This window comes from Hyperolius riggenbachi, chromosome 4 (assembly GCF_040937935.1).
Source record: "Hyperolius riggenbachi isolate aHypRig1 chromosome 4, aHypRig1.pri, whole genome shotgun sequence".
In the NCBI taxonomy this organism is placed as follows: domain Eukaryota; kingdom Metazoa; phylum Chordata; class Amphibia; order Anura; family Hyperoliidae; genus Hyperolius; species Hyperolius riggenbachi.
The window spans coordinates 45,100,011-45,113,081 of NC_090649.1; the positions used below are offsets into that span (position 1 = coordinate 45,100,011).

The window sequence follows — 13,071 nt, forward strand, 5'->3', positions numbered from 1 at the left end:
TTTCTTGTGAACTGTTTCAAAAAGCTGAAAGATCACACATTGATATTAGTTTGAAGATGTGACTGATAAAAACACTCCTTGTAGGATTTCTTAGAGGCGTAAGATGCCAGAAGTATACCAAGAGTTTTGTGCAGGATAGCGCGCAGACGTCATTGTTTGACATTCAGTGACGTCAAGAAAGTTTACCAGGAGTGGGTTTCGAACCCACGCGGATATATATCCATTGGATCTTAAGTCCAACGCCTTAACCACTCGGCCATCCTGGTTGTTGATGTTACTGTCTGCACTTGAATTTGGAGCTTAAGGGTATGATCGCTCTGCCTTTGGATGCTTGGACACTGGACAGTATGGACCTCCTGTATCCTTGATGAATCTTTCTGTGAAACTCTGGTTAACTGCTTGATATCATAAGACAGTCCTCCGGAAGAAACAACATCCCATGAAAATCTCTGGCTTGCTGAAAAGCCTCTTCCTTGGGTGAAGAGGGCTTAACATATGTTGGCCCATTGGGGCACACTACCTCCACCACCCATACAGAGCAAAGTAGCAGGTGACCCTCAAATTGTTCATCGTTTTTAAATATTTTTTTTTCTGTTGTTTGGGGCTCTGATTTGTCAAGTATGTTTTATGGGAAAACAAGTTTTTTCTCAATTTTCAAATTTCTAGCACACCGCACAAGAATTTCTTCTAGGACTTAACTGGAGCTTGCAGCATGCACTCCTTCCTCTAGTCTTATAAGTTCTCCAGAGCCTGTTGTGGGGACAAATTCTCACAGTCTGATGCTGCCACCAACATACGTCAAGGAGGAACTGTTCTTTAAGCAATGATGTGCAATATCGGGCTTAAGTTAAAGATAACATTTTGACTGGGGTTTAAAAAGCTCTGTTGTGGCTTTATTAAACTATTGAAACCTGATCAAGGTGACTTTGGATTCTGCCCTATGCCTTGTAACAAACTCTAGTCCATGTGTTAATCCAGTTTTACTTTCCAGTGGCTTTCTTCATACTTCTCTCTTAGAAAACTGCAGCTGGTGGAAAACACTTCTTGCAGGTTTTGGCAACTTTTGCAGTTGGATTTGTGTATCTTCTTTGTTAGCGCTTTAACCTCACAATGCCATTCTTGGGTATAGCTGCAGACAAGAGTCCTCACAATGAGTCCCTCTACTGATGGCATGTGGTATTGAAGAAACAGATTGGCAGAAAATCAAAACTTGCAGCAGTGTTTGCAGTAATCTCAAAAGCATAATGAATGCCATACCGGTGATTGTAAGCATTCACATCTCCACAAGTACATTTCCAGGAAGCTCAATGTTTCTTGTGAACTGTTTCAAAAAGCTGAAAGATCACACATTGATATTAGTTTGAAGATGTGACTGATAAAAACACTCCTTGTAGGATTTCTTAGAGGCGTAAGATGCCAGAAGTATACCAAGAGTTTTGTGCAGGATAGCGCGCAGACGTCATTGTTTGACATTCAGTGACGTCAAGAAAGTTTACCAGGAGTGGGTTTCGAACCCACGCGGATATATATCCATTGGATCTTAAGTCCAACGACTTAACCACTCGGCCATCCTGGTTGTTGATGTAACAGTCTGCACTTGAATTGGGAGCTTAAGGGTATGATCGCTCTGCCTTTGGATGCTTGGACACTGGACAGTATGGACCTCCTGTATCTTTGATGAATCTTTCTGTGAAACTCTGGTTAACTGCTTGATATCATAAGACAGTCCTCCGGAAGAAACAACATCCCATGAAAATCTCTGGCTTGCTGAAAAGCCTCTTCATTGGGTGAAGAGGGCTTAACATATGTTGGCCCATTGGGGCTCACTACCTCCACCACCCATACAGAGCAAAGTAGCAGGTGACCCTCAAATTGTTCATCGTTTTTAAATATTTTTTTTTCTGTTGTTTGGGGCTCTGATTTGTCAAGTATGTTTTATGGGAAAACAAGTTTTTTCTCAATTTTCAAATTTCTAGCACACCGCACAAGAATTTCTTCTAGGACTTAACTGGAGCTTGCAGCATGCACTCCTTCCTCTAGTCTTATAAGTTCTCCAGAGCCTGTTGTGGGGACAAATTCTCACAGTCTGATGCTGCCACCAACATACGTCAAGGAGGAACTGTTCTTTAAGCAATGATGTGCAATATCGGGCTTTAGTTAAAGATAACATTTTGACTGGGGTTGAAAAAGCTCTGTTGTGGCTTTATTAAACTATTGAAACTTGATCAAGGTGACTTTGGATTCTGCCCTATGCCTTGTAACAAACTCTAGTCCATGTGTTAATCCAGTTTTACTTTCCAGTGGCTTTCTTCATAGTTCTCTCTTAGAAAACTGCAGCTGGTGGAAAACACTTCTTGCAGGTTTTGGCAACTTTTGCAGTTGGATTTGTGTATCTTCTTTGTTAGCGCTTTAACCTCACAATGCCATTCTTGGGTATAGCTGCAGACAAGAGTCCTCACAATGAGTCCCTCTACTGATGGCATGTGGTATTGAAGAAACAGATTGGCAGAAAATCAAAACTTGCAGCAGTGTTTGCAGTAATCTCAAAAGCATAATGAATGCCATACCGGTGATTGTAAGCATTCACATCTCCACAAGTACATTTCCAGGAAGCTCAATGTTTCTTGTGAACTGTTTCAAAAAGCTGAAAGATCACACATTGATATTAGTTTGGAGATATGACTGATAAAAACACTCCTTGTAGGATTTCTTAGAGGCGTAAGATGCCAGAAGTATACCAAGAGTTTTGTGCAGGATAGCGCGCAGAAGGCATTGTTTGACATTCAGTGACGTCAAGAACGCTTACCAGGAGTGGGGTTCGAACCCACGCGGATATATATCCATTGGATCTTAAGTCCAACGCCTTAACCACTCAGCCATCCTGGTTGTTGATGTTACTGTCTGCACTTGAATTTGGAGCTTAAGGGTATGATCGCTCTGCCTTTGGATGCTTGGACACTGGACAGTATGGACCTCCTGTATCCTTGATGAATCTTTCTGTGAAACTCTGGTTAACTGCTTGATATCATAAGACAGTCCTCCGGAAGAAACAACATCCCATGAAAATCTCTTGCTTGCTGAAAAGCCTCTTCCTTGGGTGAAGAGGGCTTAACATATGTTGGCCCATTGGGGCACACTACCTCCACCACCCATACAGAGCAAAGTAGCAGGTGACCCTCAAATTGTTCATCGTTTTTAAATATTTTTTTTTCTGTTGTTTGGGGCTCTGATTTGTCAAGTATGTTTTATGGGAAAAGAAGTTTTTTCTCAATTTTCAAATTTCTAGCACACCGCACAAGAATTTCTTCTAGGACTTAACTGGAGCTTGCAGCATGCACTCCTTCCTCTAGTCTTATAAGTTCTCCAGAGCCTGTTGTGGGGACAAATTCTCACAGTCTGATGCTGCCACCAACATACGTCAAGGAGGAACTGTTCTTTAAGCAATGATGTGCAATATCGGGCTTAAGTTAAAGATAACATTTTGACTGGGGTTGAAAAAGCTCTGTTGTGGCTTTATTAAACTATTGAAACCTGATCAAGGTGACTTTGGATTCTGCCCTATGCCTTGTAACAAACTCTAGTCCATGTGTTAATCCAGTTTTACTTTCCAGTGGCTTTCTTCATAGTTCTCTCTTAGAAAACTGCAGCTGGTGGAAAACACTTCTTGCAGGTTTTGGCAACTTTTGCAGTTGGATTTGTGTATCTTCTTTGTTAGCGCTTTAACCTCACAATGCCATTCTTGGGTATAGCTGCAGACAAGAGTCCTCACAATGAGTCCCTCTACTGATGGCATGTGGTATTGAAGAAACAGATTGGCAGAAAATCAAAACTTGCAGCAGTGTTTGCAGTAATCTCAAAAGCATAATGAATGCCATACCGGTGATTGTAAGCATTCACATCTCCACAAGTACATTTCCAGGAAGCTCAATGTTTCTTGTGAACTGTTTCAAAAAGCTGAAAGATCACACATTGATATTAGTTTGGAGATATGACTGATAAAAACACTCCTTGTAGGATTTCTTAGAGGCGTAAGATGCCAGAAGTATACCAAGAGTTTTGTGCAGGATAGCACGCAGAAGGCATTGTTTAACATTCAGTGACGTCAAGAAAGTTTACCAGGAGTGGGGTTCGAACCCACGCGGATATATATCTATTGGATCTTAAGTCCAACGCCTCAACCACTCAGCCATCCTGGTTGCTGATGTAACAGTCTGCACTTGAATTGGGAGCTTAAGGGTATGATCGCTCTGCCTTTGGATGCTTGGACACTGGACAGTATGGACCTCCTGTATCTTTGATGAATCTTTCTGTGAAACTCTGGTTAACTGCTTGATATCATAAGACAGTCCTCCGGAAGAAACAACATCCCGTGAAAATCTCTGGCTTGCTGAAAAGCCTCTTCATTGGGTGAAGAGGGCTTAACATATGTTGGCCCATTGGGGCTCACTACCTCCACCACCCATACAGAGCAAAGTAGCAGGTGACCCTCAAATTGTTCATCGTTTTTAAATATTTTTTTTTCTGTTGTTTGGGGCTCTGATTTGTCAAGTATGTTTTATGGGAAAACAAGTTTTTTCTCAATTTTCAAATTTCTAGCACACCGCACAAGAATTTCTTCTAGGACTTAACTGGAGCTTGCAGCATGCACTCCTTCCTCTAGTCTTATAAGTTCTCCAGAGCCTGTTGTGGGGACAAATTCTCACAGTCTGATGCTGCCACCAACATACGTCAAGGAGGAACTGTTCTTTAAGCAATGATGTGCAATATCGGGCTTAAGTTAAAGATAACATTTTGACTGGGGTTGAAAAAGCTCTGTTGTGGCTTTATTAAACTATTGAAACCTGATCAAGGTGACTTTGGATTCTGCCCTATGCCTTGTAACAAACTCTAGTCCATGTGTTAATCCAGTTTTACTTTCCAGTGGCTTTCTTCATAGTTCTCTCTTAGAAAACTGCAGCTGGTGGAAAACACTTCTTGCAGGTTTTGGCAACTTTTGCAGTTGGATTTGTGTATCTTCTTTGTTAGCGCTTTAACCTCACAATGCCATTCTTGGGTATAGCTGCAGACAAGAGTCCTCACAATGAGTCCCTCTACTGATGGCATGTGGTATTGAAGAAACAGATTGGCAGAAAATCAAAACTTGCAGCAGTGTTTGCAGTAATCTCAAAAGCATAATGAATGCCATACCGGTGATTGTAAGCATTCACATCTCCACAAGTACATTTCCAGGAAGCTCAATGTTTCTTGTGAACTGTTTCAAAAAGCTGAAAGATCACACATTGATATTAGTTTGAAGATGTGACTGATAAAAACACTCCTTGTAGGATTTCTTAGAGGCGTAAGATGCCAGAAGTATACCAAGAGTTTTGTGCAGGATAGCGCGCAGACGTCATTGTTTGACATTCAGTGACGTCAAGAAAGTTTACCAGGAGTGGGTTTCGAACCCACGCGGATATATATCCATTGGATCTTAAGTCCAACGCCTTAACCACTCGGCCATCCTGGTTGTTGATGTAACAGTCTGCACTTGAATTGGGAGCTTAAGGGTATGATCGCTCTGCCTTTGGATGCTTGGACACTGGACAGTATGGACCTCCTGTATCTTTGATGCATCTTTCTGTGAAACTCTGGTTAACTGCTTGATATCATAAGACAGTCCTCCGGAAGAAACAACATCCCATGAAAATCTCTGGCTTGCTGAAAAGCCTCTTCATTGGGTGAAGAGGGCTTAACATATGTTGGCCCATTGGGGCTCACTACCTCCACCACCCATACAGAGCAAAGTAGCAGGTGACCCTCAAATTGTTCATCGTTTTTAAATATATTTTTTTCTGTTGTTTGGGGCTCTGATTTGTCAAGTATGTTTTATGGGAAAACAAGTTTTTTCTCAATTTTCAAATTTCTAGCACACCGCACAAGAATTTCTTCTAGGACTTAACTGGAGCTTGCAGCATGCACTCCTTCCTCTAGTCTTATAAGTTCTCCAGAGCCTGTTGTGGGGACAAATTCTCACAGTCTGATGCTGCCACCAACATACGTCAAGGAGGAACTGTTCTTTAAGCAATGATGTGCAATATCGGGCTTAAGTTAAAGATAACATTTTGACTGGGGTTGAAAAAGCTCTGTTGTGGCTTTATTAAACTATTGAAACTTGATCAAGGTGACTTTGGATTCTGCCCTATGCCTTGTAACAAACTCTAGTCCATGTGTTAATCCAGTTTTACTTTCCAGTGGCTTTCTTCATAGTTCTCTCTTAGAAAACTGCAGCTGGTGGAAAACACTTCTTGCAGGTTTTGGCAACTTTTGCAGTTGGATTTGTGTATCTTCTTTGTTAGCGCTTTAACCTCACAATGCCATTCTTGGGTATAGCTGCAGACAAGAGTCCTCACAATGAGTCCCTCTACTGATGGCATGTGGTATTGAAGAAACAGATTGGCAGAAAATCAAAACTTGCAGCAGTGTTTGCAGTAATCTCAAAAGCATAATGAATGCCATACCGGTGATTGTAAGCATTCACATCTCCACAAGTACATTTCCAGGAAGCTCAATGTTTCTTGTGAACTGTTTCAAAAAGCTGAAAGATCACACATTGATATTAGTTTGGAGATATGACTGATAAAAACACTCCTTGTAGGATTTCTTAGAGGCGTAAGATGCCAGAAGTATACCAAGAGTTTTGTGCAGGATAGCACGCAGAAGGCATTGTTTGACATTCAGTGACGTCAAGAACGCTTACCAGGAGTGGGGTTTGAACCCACGCGGATATATATCCATTGGATCTTAAGTCCAACGCCTTAACCACTCAGCCATCCTGGTTGTTGATGTTACTGTCTGCACTTGAATTTGGAGCTTAAGGGTATGATCGCTCTGCCTTTGGATGCTTGGACACTGGACAGTATGGACCTCCTGTATCCTTGATGAATCTTTCTGTGAAACTCTGGTTAACTGCTTGATATCATAAGACAGTCCTCCGGAAGAAACAACATCCCATGAAAATCTCTGGCTTGCTGAAAAGCCTCTTCCTTGGGTGAAGAGGGCTTAACATATGTTGGCCCATTGGGGCACACTACCTCCACCACCCATACAGAGCAAAGTAGCAGGTGACCCTCAAATTGTTCATCGTTTTTAAATATTTTTTTTTCTGTTGTTTGGGGCTCTGATTTGTCAAGTATGTTTTATGGGAAAACAAGTTTTTTCTCAATTTTCAAATTTCTAGCACACCGCACAAGAATTTCTTCTAGGACTTAACTGGAGCTTGCAGCATGCACTCCTTCCTCTAGTCTTATAAGTTCTCCAGAGCCTGTTGTGGGGACAAATTCTCACAGTCTGATGCTGCCACCAACATACGTCAAGGAGGAACTGTTCTTTAAGCAATGATGTGCAATATCGGGCTTAAGTTAAAGATAACATTTTGACTGGGGTTGAAAAAGCTCTGTTGTGGCTTTATTAAACTATTGAAACCTGATCAAGGTGACTTTGGATTCTGCCCTATGCCTTGTAACAAACTCTAGTCCATGTGTTAATCCAGTTTTACTTTCCAGTGGCTTTCTTCATAGTTCTCTCTTAGAAAACTGCAGCTGGTGGAAAACACTTCTTGCAGGTTTTGGCAACTTTTGCAGTTGGATTTGTGTATCTTCTTTGTTAGCGCTTTAACCTCACAATGCCATTCTTGGGTATAGCTGCAGACAAGAGTCCTCACAATGAGTCCCTCTACTGATGGCATGTGGTATTGAAGAAACAGATTGGCAGAAAATCAAAACTTGCAGCAGTGTTTGCAGTAATCTCAAAAGCATAATGAATGCCATACCGGTGATTGTAAGCATTCACATCTCCACAAGTACATTTCCAGGAAGCTCAATGTTTCTTGTGAACTGTTTCAAAAAGCTGAAAGATCACACATTGATATTAGTTTGAAGATGTGACTGATAAAAACACTCCTTGTAGGATTTCTTAGAGGCGTAAGATGCCAGAAGTATACCAAGAGTTTTGTGCAGGATAGCGCGCAGACGTCATTGTTTGACATTCAGTGACGTCAAGATAGTTTACCAGGAGTGGGTTTCGAACCCACGCGGATATATATCCATTGGATCTTAAGTCCAACGCCTTAACCACTCGGCCATCCTGGTTGTTGATGTAACAGTCTGCACTTGAATTGGGAGCTTAAGGGTATGATCGCTCTGCCTTTGGATGCTTGGACACTGGACAGTATGGACCTCCTGTATCCTTGATGAATCTTTCTGTGAAACTCTGGTTAACTGCTTGATATCATAAGACAGTCCTCCGGAAGAAACAACATCCCATGAAAATCTCTGGCTTGCTGAAAAGCCTCTTCCTTGGGTGAAGAGGGCTTAACATATGTTGGCCCATTGGGGCACACTACCTCCACCACCCATACAGAGCAAAGTAGCAGGTGACCCTCAAATTGTTCATCGTTTTTAAATATTTTTTTTTCTGTTGTTTGGGGCTCTGATTTGTCAAGTATGTTTTATGGGAAAACAAGTTTTTTCTCAATTTTCAAATTTCTAGCACACCGCACAAGAATTTCTTCTAGGACTTAACTGGAGCTTGCAGCATGCACTCCTTCCTCTAGTCTTATAAGTTCTCCAGAGCCTGTTGTGGGGACAAATTCTCACAGTCTGATGCTGCCACCAACATACGTCAAGGAGGAACTGTTCTTTAAGCAATGATGTGCAATATCGGGCTTAAGTTAAAGATAACATTTTGACTGGGGTTGAAAAAGCTCTGTTGTGGCTTTATTAAACTATTGAAACCTGATCAAGGTGACTTTGGATTCTGCCCTATGCCTTGTAACAAACTCTAGTCCATGTGTTAATCCAGTTTTACTTTCCAGTGGCTTTCTTCATAGTTCTCTCTTAGAAAACTGCAGCTGGTGGAAAACACTTCTTGCAGGTTTTGGCAACTTTTGCAGTTGGATTTGTGTATCTTCTTTGTTAGCGCTTTAACCTCACAATGCCATTCTTGGGTATAGCTGCAGACAAGAGTCCTCACAATGAGTCCCTCTACTGATGGCATGTGGTATTGAAGAAACAGATTGGCAGAAAATCAAAACTTGCAGCAGTGTTTGCAGTAATCTCAAAAGCATAATGAATGCCATACCGGTGATTGTAAGCATTCACATCTCCACAAGTACATTTCCAGGAAGCTCAATGTTTCTTGTGAACTGTTTCAAAAAGCTGAAAGATCACACATTGATATTAGTTTGGAGATATGACTGATAAAAACACTCCTTGTAGGATTTCTTAGAGGCGTAAGATGCCAGAAGTATACCAAGAGTTTTGTGCAGGATAGCACGCAGAAGGCATTGTTTGACATTCAGTGACGTCAACAACGCTTACCAGGAGTGGGGTTCGAACCCACGCGGATATATATCCATTGGATCTTAAGTCCAACGCCTTAACCACTCAGCCATCCTGGTTGTTGATGTTACTGTCTGCACTTGAATTTGGAGCTTAAGGGTATGATCGCTCTGCCTTTGGATGCTTGGACACTGGACAGTATGGACCTCCTGTATCCTTGATGAATCTTTCTGTGAAACTCTGGTTAACTGCTTGATATCATAAGACAGTCCTCCGGAAGAAACAACATCCCATGAAAATCTCTGGCTTGCTGAAAAGCCTCTTCCTTGGGTGAAGAGGGCTTAACATATGTTGGCCCATTGGGGCACACTACCTCCACCACCCATACAGAGCAAAGTAGCAGGTGACCCTCAAATTGTTCATCGTTTTTAAATATTTTTTTTTCTGTTGTTTGGGGCTCTGATTTGTCAAGTATGTTTTATGGGAAAACAAGTTTTTTCTCAATTTTCAAATTTCTAGCACACCGCACAAGAATTTCTTCTAGGACTTAACTGGAGCTTGCAGCATGCACTCCTTCCTCTAGTCTTATAAGTTCTCCAGAGCCTGTTGTGGGGACAAATTCTTACAGTCTGATGCTGCCACCAACATACGTCAAGGAGGAACTGTTCTTTAAGCAATGATGTGCAATATCGGGCTTAAGTTAAAGATAACATTTTGACTGGGGTTGAAAAAGCTCTGTTGTGGCTTTATTAAACTATTGAAACCTGATCAAGGTGACTTTGGATTCTGCCCTATGCCTTGTAACAAACTCTAGTCCATGTGTTAATCCAGTTTTACTTTCCAGTGGCTTTCTTCATAGTTCTCTCTTAGAAAACTGCAGCTGGTGGAAAACACTTCTTGCAGGTTTTGGCAACTTTTGCAGTTGGATTTGTGTATCTTCTTTGTTAGCGCTTTAACCTCACAATGCCATTCTTGGGTATAGCTGCAGACAAGAGTCCTCACAATGAGTCCCTCTACTGATGGCATGTGGTATTGAAGAAACAGATTGGCAGAAAATCAAAACTTGCAGCAGTGTTTGCAGTAATCTCAAAAGCATAATGAATGCCATACCGGTGATTGTAAGCATTCACATCTCCACAAGTACATTTCCAGGAAGCTCAATGTTTCTTGTGAACTGTTTCAAAAAGCTGAAAGATCACACATTGATATTAGTTTGAAGATGTGACTGATAAAAACACTCCTTGTAGGATTTCTTAGAGGCGTAAGATGCCAGAAGTATACCAAGAGTTTTGTGCAGGATAGCGCGCAGACGTCATTGTTTGACATTCAGTGACGTCAAGAAAGTTTACCAGGAGTGGGTTTCGAACCCACGCGGATATATATCCATTGGATCTTAAGTCCAACGCCTTAACCACTCGGCCATCCTGGTTGTTGATGTAACAGTCTGCACTTGAATTGGGAGCTTAAGGGTATGATCGCTCTGCCTTTGGATGCTTGGACACTGGACAGTATGGACCTCCTGTATCCTTGATGAATCTTTCTGTGAAACTCTGGTTAACTGCTTGATATCATAAGACAGTCCTCCGGAAGAAACAACATCCCATGAAAATCTCTGGCTTGCTGAAAAGCCTCTTCCTTGGGTGAAGAGGGCTTAACATATGTTGGCCCATTGGGGCACACTACCTCCACCACCCATACAGAGCAAAGTAGCAGGTGACCCTCAAATTGTTCATCGTTTTTAAATATTTTTTTTTCTGTTGTTTGGGGCTCTGATTTGTCAAGTATGTTTTATGGGAAAACAAGTTTTTTCTCAATTTTCAAATTTCTAGCACACCGCACAAGAATTTCTTCTAGGACTTAACTGGAGCTTGCAGCATGCACTCCTTCCTCTAGTCTTATAAGTTCTCCAGAGCCTGTTGTGGGGACAAATTCTCACAGTCTGATGCTGCCACCAACATACGTCAAGGAGGAACTGTTCTTTAAGCAATGATGTGCAATATCGGGCTTAAGTTAAAGATAACATTTTGACTGGGGTTGAAAAAGCTCTGTTGTGGCTTTATTAAACTATTGAAACCTGATCAAGGTGACTTTGGATTCTGCCCTATGCCTTGTAACAAACTCTAGTCCATGTGTTAATCCAGTTTTACTTTCCAGTGGCTTTCTTCATAGTTCTCTCTTAGAAAACTGCAGCTGGTGGAAAACACTTCTTGCAGGTTTTGGCAACTTTTGCAGTTGGATTTGTGTATCTTCTTTGTTAGCGCTTTAACCTCACAATGCCATTCTTGGGTATAGCTGCAGACAAGAGTCCTCACAATGAGTCCCTCTACTGATGGCATGTGGTATTGAAGAAACAGATTGGCAGAAAATCAAAACTTGCAGCAGTGTTTGCAGTAATCTCAAAAGCATAATGAATGCCATACCGGTGATTGTAAGCATTCACATCTCCACAAGTACATTTCCAGGAAGCTCAATGTTTCTTGTGAACTGTTTCAAAAAGCTGAAAGATCACACATTGATATTAGTTTGAAGATGTGACTGATAAAAACACTCCTTGTAGGATTTCTTAGAGGCGTAAGATGCCAGAAGTATACCAAGAGTTTTGTGCAGGATAGCGCGCAGACGTCATTGTTTGACATTCAGTGACGTCAAGAAAGTTTACCAGGAGTGGGTTTCGAACCCACGCGGATATATATCCATTGGATCTTAAGTCCAACGCCTTAACCACTCGGCCATCCTGGTTGTTGATGTAACAGTCTGCACTTGAATTGGGAGCTTAAGGGTATGATCGCTCTGCCTTTGGATGCTTGGACACTGGACAGTATGGACCTCCTGTATCCTTGATGAATCTTTCTGTGAAACTCTGGTTAACTGCTTGATATCATAAGACAGTCCTCCGGAAGAAACAACATCCCATGAAAATCTCTGGCTTGCTGAAAAGCCTCTTCCTTGGGTGAAGAGGGCTTAACATATGTTGGCCCATTGGGGCACACTACCTCCACCACCCATACAGAGCAAAGTAGCAGGTGACCCTCAAATTGTTCATCGTTTTTAAATATTTTTTTTTCTGTTGTTTGGGGCTCTGATTTGTCAAGTATGTTTTATGGGAAAACAAGTTTTTTCTCAATTTTCAAATTTCTAGCACACCGCACAAGAATTTCTTCTAGGACTTAACTGGAGCTTGCAGCATGCACTCCTTCCTCTAGTCTTATAAGTTCTCCAGAGCCTGTTGTGGGGACAAATTCTCACAGTCTGATGCTGCCACCAACATACGTCAAGGAGGAACTGTTCTTTAAGCAATGATGTGCAATATCGGGCTTAAGTTAAAGATAACATTTTGACTGGGGTTGAAAAAGCTCTGTTGTGGCTTTATTAAACTATTGAAACCTGATCAAGGTGACTTTGGATTCTGCCCTATGCCTTGTAACAAACTCTAGTCCATGTGTTAATCCAGTTTTACTTTCCAGTGGCTTTCTTCATAGTTCTCTCTTAGAAAACTGCAGCTGGTGGAAAACACTTCTTGCAGGTTTTGGCAACTTTTGCAGTTGGATTTGTGTATCTTCTTTGTTAGCGCTTTAACCTCACAATGCCATTCTTGGGTATAGCTGCAGACAAGAGTCCTCACAATGAGTCCCTCTACTGATGGCATGTGGTATTGAAGAAACAGATTGGCAGAAAATCAAAACTTGCAGCAGTGCTTGCAGTAATCTCAAAAGCATAATGAATGCCATACCGGTGATTGTAAGCATTCACATCT

At 41.6% G+C, this 13,071-nt stretch overlaps 10 non-coding genes across 10 annotated transcripts; all 10 read right to left on the bottom strand.

Annotated features, from left to right (window-relative positions):
* Nucleotides 1–183: 183 nt before the first annotated feature.
* TRNAL-UAA (transfer RNA leucine (anticodon UAA)) lies at nucleotides 184–266 on the bottom strand. Its single transcript has one exon. It is a non-coding gene; the product is annotated as a tRNA-Leu (tRNA).
* Nucleotides 267–1,493: 1,227 nt separating this feature from the next.
* On the bottom strand, nucleotides 1,494–1,576 carry TRNAL-UAA (transfer RNA leucine (anticodon UAA)). The gene has a single exon. It is a non-coding gene; the product is annotated as a tRNA-Leu (tRNA).
* Nucleotides 1,577–2,803: 1,227 nt separating this feature from the next.
* On the bottom strand, nucleotides 2,804–2,886 carry TRNAL-UAA (transfer RNA leucine (anticodon UAA)). Its single transcript has one exon. It is a non-coding gene; the product is annotated as a tRNA-Leu (tRNA).
* Nucleotides 2,887–4,113: 1,227 nt separating this feature from the next.
* Nucleotides 4,114–4,196, bottom strand: TRNAL-UAA (transfer RNA leucine (anticodon UAA)). Its single transcript has one exon. It is a non-coding gene; the product is annotated as a tRNA-Leu (tRNA).
* Nucleotides 4,197–5,423: 1,227 nt separating this feature from the next.
* On the bottom strand, nucleotides 5,424–5,506 carry TRNAL-UAA (transfer RNA leucine (anticodon UAA)). Its single transcript has one exon. It is a non-coding gene; the product is annotated as a tRNA-Leu (tRNA).
* Nucleotides 5,507–6,733: 1,227 nt separating this feature from the next.
* Nucleotides 6,734–6,816, bottom strand: TRNAL-UAA (transfer RNA leucine (anticodon UAA)). Its single transcript has one exon. It is a non-coding gene; the product is annotated as a tRNA-Leu (tRNA).
* Nucleotides 6,817–8,043: 1,227 nt separating this feature from the next.
* Nucleotides 8,044–8,126, bottom strand: TRNAL-UAA (transfer RNA leucine (anticodon UAA)). Its single transcript has one exon. It is a non-coding gene; the product is annotated as a tRNA-Leu (tRNA).
* A 1,227-nt stretch (nucleotides 8,127–9,353) lies between these two features.
* On the bottom strand, nucleotides 9,354–9,436 carry TRNAL-UAA (transfer RNA leucine (anticodon UAA)). Its single transcript has one exon. It is a non-coding gene; the product is annotated as a tRNA-Leu (tRNA).
* A 1,227-nt stretch (nucleotides 9,437–10,663) lies between these two features.
* TRNAL-UAA (transfer RNA leucine (anticodon UAA)) lies at nucleotides 10,664–10,746 on the bottom strand. The gene has a single exon. It is a non-coding gene; the product is annotated as a tRNA-Leu (tRNA).
* Nucleotides 10,747–11,973: 1,227 nt separating this feature from the next.
* TRNAL-UAA (transfer RNA leucine (anticodon UAA)) lies at nucleotides 11,974–12,056 on the bottom strand. Its single transcript has one exon. It is a non-coding gene; the product is annotated as a tRNA-Leu (tRNA).
* Between the last annotated feature and the right edge of the window lie 1,015 nt (nucleotides 12,057–13,071).